Source organism: Phragmites australis, chromosome 16 (genome assembly GCF_958298935.1).
Source record: "Phragmites australis chromosome 16, lpPhrAust1.1, whole genome shotgun sequence".
Classification (NCBI taxonomy): domain Eukaryota; kingdom Viridiplantae; phylum Streptophyta; class Magnoliopsida; order Poales; family Poaceae; genus Phragmites; species Phragmites australis.
Window position 1 is genome coordinate 4,928,396 of NC_084936.1, and position 4,722 is coordinate 4,933,117.

The 4,722-nt window shown below is 45.1% G+C and overlaps 1 pseudogene; it reads left to right on the forward strand.

The window, feature by feature from the left end:
• The first annotated feature begins 3,266 nt into the window (after positions 1-3,266).
• Positions 3,267-4,182, forward strand: LOC133894992 (uncharacterized; annotated as a pseudogene).
• Positions 4,183-4,722: the final 540 nt, after the last annotated feature.

Consider the following 4,722-nt stretch of genomic DNA (forward strand, 5'->3'; position numbering starts at 1 on the left):
ATGCAGTTGAAATCCTCGATGCGTTTATCGATCTTGCGTGCATTTCAATTTGCAAGTACCTTACCTGTTTTTTTCTAGACGTTTAGTGAGATCTACTGTCTACGGCTACGAGACCACCACCCTGACAGAATCGCAGGATGGGCTGCTTGTGACGGTCGGTTCTACTGCTCGTCGACCGTAGGCTAAATTAGGCCTCATTTAGGTAAAGGTGTTCTCGTCTTGGACCAGCACGGGACTAGGCTCGGGTGGTGGCGCGTGTCTGGGCGTATCGATCGTATATAGTCATAGGTGATGCAGGATTTTTTTATTTTTTTATTTAGTGGAAATAGATGTTTATTTTAAAAAATTAAAAAATAGACACATCGAGCTCATTCAGCAGATGAGATTTAAATATCACCCGCTTAATACTCAATCAATGACGTGACAGTCAAGTGGCCGTGTTTCTCACCCACCTAGACTCTCGCTGTGAAGAGAAGTGTTTTTTATATAAAATTTGTATTTCCCACATAAGAGATATCAAAATTTATATAAGGCACGTCATTTCACGGCGCGAAAAAATATTTTTAGTGATCAATGACAACCGTTATTATTGACGGGTCCAGTATCCGTTATTTCGAACGCGTCACTGATGAGTTATTATTAGTGACGAGTTAAAACCCGTTATTAATGATTGAACATAAGTAATAGGTCATAACAGTGACCCGTTACTTATACTGATGAACGTTTTTCGTGTTTTTGAAAAAAAAAATCAAAAAAAATATTTTTTTTCATCCGAGCCATCTTAACGCAGAGGCCTATTGCATATGCTCCACAAGTCACAGCATTCTTTAAAATGTGTTTTAGTCTGCGTCCTATGGGCGTCGAACATGAGGCATCCCCTCTGTGCACATAGCTCTCTTGCCACCTCACATATCTTGTAGTTATGATAGAAACTATATATTTTATCTTTTTAATCTTCTATGTTGAAGGTTATAGGTGACGGGTTATAATCGTGACCCGTCACTAATGACTAATTTTACCAAATTTCATCGAGGGCTATAATTTACATATTAAATTTTTCTTCATCTAAATTTGTACAAATATTTAAGAATTTCTGAATATTTCGTCCAAACGATCGCAATTTGATAGGTTATCCAGAATGTCTTCAGTAAAATGGGTATAACTTTTGCATACGAACTCTGATTTTGACGTTTTTTCACTCTATGGATATCCATAGAAAAAAGTTACATCTGTTTCTCTCTGATTTTGTCGGGTTTGGCAAATTTTTAAGGTGAAATTCGTCCTGTAAGATTGAGTTCTCGCCCCCTAAAGTTTCTGCACTATTTTTGGAATGCACATTTATATCCATAGTCGTCACCCCTTACATCAAACTTGAGAAAAAATATACAATAATTTCTATTATAGTGCTGCTAAGGTGAGAAAAAATAAAGAAAAACTAAAAGAAAGATAAAAATATAGTATCATGCTATACACATATTTACTATATAGACATTCTACGCACAATTGCTACTTGTATGCACTTTGCTTTGTAGTAAGTAGTAAATAGTTTTCTCTAACTTAAAATAAACACCATGTAACATCGAAAACAGAACTCATAACAACAATACTATCATGTAATCAAAATTGAGCTAAGTATTTGTGAATACATTCATTAGTGACGGGTTACTATTTGACCTGTCACTAATGATTAGCCTAGAATGACCCATCACTAATTTTATGTCTTATTTATCTATTTTTACATAGTATTTTTTTATTTGTGCACAAGCAGTTTCATTGTATAGTGAAACCTAACATTTTTATTGGCAGATTGATGTTGATACAAGATGTCTTTTTCGAAGGGCCGTCCATTTTCCAACCTTCTGATAGGGAGGTTCTCTATATCTCACCTTCTTAGGGCGCGTTTGGTTCGAGGGTAAGATTAGATGAGATGTGACCATCCGTGTTTTTCTGGATGGGATGATCTAATTTTCTGTTTGGTTAGGATGAATGGGATGAGCCAGTTTTCTATTTGGTTGGTGGGATTAGAGTGGATGAGATGAGCCAATTTTTTTTAGTTGATGGGATTAGAGTGGATGGGATGATCCATTCATATTTATATGTATTTCATAAGCATTTCGATGAATTTGTACATGTTTAAATTTTTTTAAAATTAAATTGAATTAAAAAATAGAATATCAAATAAAATTATAAAAATGTATATAAATAGATCATTACAAATGAACTTATTTTTTAAATTAGGATATCACATGAGAAGAATATTAGTGAATTTTTTCAGATTTTTAGGATTTATTTGAGGTATTAAAAATTTCTAAAAGTTATAAAAGTATGCTTCTTTAGATAATTTTAACTAAATATTGGCTCATGCTTTTTGAACCAAATCAATTAAAACGGATTGCTAGTGAGTTACAGTTTGTACATAAAAACATTTAGAATTCTTAAACCACTCTTGTACTCTCAAATAAAATTGAGAGTAAAATAAAAAATCACTAACCATACGCCATGGGAGGAGCACGCACGATCACCGACGAGGCGAACTGGGATGGCTCGGTCCGGCCGATTTCACCCGGATGAAGCCATCTAGCATTGCAGCGAATATGCGCTCGTCCTGGCCACCCCGTCCGGGCAACCAAACGCTAAGAAAAATAGACCGATATCTCCTGGACAGCTCCGTCCAATGAATCAAACACACGCTTAATAGACGATCTATTTGTTAGGCCTATTAGGAGCGCGGTTCCCGTCCTCCTCTCGCCCACTAAGAGAAAGAGTTTTATAAATCTCGTCCTCCCAGTGGACAATACATTTCTTAAGATCTTAGTGACGATCTCTCTCGCTCTGTTGAGCGATGATATTTTGATCACTGAGGGTGAGAAATAAATCTCCCCCTTTCAGTGAGCTATATATATATATATACCAAATTAGAAAATGATGCAATTTGTTGATCTTCTGCGGAGCACTATGGGAGCCACGTGTAGCACCAACACTAGCGCAGCGCACACATCCAGCACAGGGGCCGAGACGTGGATCAAGGAGAACGGGAAGGAGATGACGTTCCGTCTGAGGAACCGTTTCCGGAAGTGAAGCGTAAAAGTGGCGGAAAAATTCTAGAGCCATCAAGAGCGCCAACTGAACCTTCTCCAACCCTCGTTTTCCCTCCATTTTAACTCCCGCCGCCGCCGCAATTCTGCACGAACCCACCATCGCCACGCCGCTGGAAGGGCCCAGACAGAATGAAGCGAGAGAGGCGAACCGGGCGGCGGGATAGAGGAATGGCCATGGACGCCGCGCTAGTGCTGAAACTGAAGCGGAAGGGCGTGGAGGCGCCGGAGGCATGGCTGCTCGACGGGCTTCCCGTCCCGGCCACCAAGATCCGCCGACTCGTACGCACCTGGCCCGCTCTCTCCTTCCTTCCTCCTCACTTCAAGTCTATTCGGCTGTTAACGCGTGCGTTTCTGTTGCGGTTGCGCAGGACGCGGAGGTGCAGCCTGTTGAGTCCGGCGTGGGCGTGCCGCCGCCGCCGCCGCAGCCGTTCGGGTGTGGAGGAGGTGCGGATGAGCGGTGATGTGGGGCCACCGTCCGCGGCGGTTGGCGTGGCGCGGGCGGCGAACGAGGAGCGGGCCATCGTGGTGTACTAGCCCGCCGAGGCCCCGTGCAACCTCCTGCTCGGCCCGCTCCGGCCGGAGGTTCCTCTCCGCGTCAGCCCCGACTGGATCCACGGGCTCAAGAGTACGTGGCCCCTCACCTATATGTTTGTTCCTTCCCCCAAATTACGCAGTTAATTTGAGCAAATTCTGTTGGATGCTGAAACTAAGCGGATTTGAATCTGATCCTGCAGGCGCCATGCTGCAAGAGGCGAGCAACCACCGGGCGCTGTTCGTGGAGCTGGTTGCCAGGGACGACAACCCCAACCTGGCCATGGTCCTGTGGGCACCCGCCCAAGCTCAGGCCGCCTCCAGCTCCTCGGCGGCGGTCACGGAGATGATGGACGCTGATCATGACGGCGACGGCGCGTCCATGGAGGTCGAGCACGACGGTGGTAACCAGCTCGCGCCCACCGGTGTTGCGCTGCAGGGGGAGGCGTTCCACTAGCACCAACAGTGGCCGCCGCATCACTGCATGGCGCCGCAGCAGCTGCAGCACCCGGCGGCGAGCTACCAGACAAGCCCGGTGTCGTGGACGAGGTGAATGGCGCGAACGAGAGCAGGAAAGACATGGTAGTGAATAGTGATGGAGGCCATGTCAATGAACAGTGATAGCATGTTGCTTTGTGTTAGCACTGAGTTGGCGCCCAGCTGGCACCCGGCTGGCCCCCCCGGCTAACGTGCAGAACCGGGTACAAAAGGGTGATTTCACCATCAGAGAAAGATCAGACAAGATAAACAGAACAATTTCTTAGCTTCTTCCTCGGCTGCGCTCTACCTCTTGTACTGCTGCTCATCTTCTACCTCTAGACTTCCTTTTCTTCCTCGGATCTTCCCCTCTACCTTCCTAAAGTGCCACCGTGACGGATGAGAATTGTGCCCTTATCATCGCCGAATTTAGGAGGCTGTGCAAGAGGACCAAGGAGAGGTTGGCCCTGTTTATGCTTCTATCGAATGTATCGGCGTCATTCCATCCACCGAGCCCGACTTCGACGAGGAGCGCTTCTCCCTCACCTCCGATGTCAACTCCGAGGCCGCTGGTCGGTGGCAACCTTGCCGCGCTCAATGCCCCCACGCCGCACAC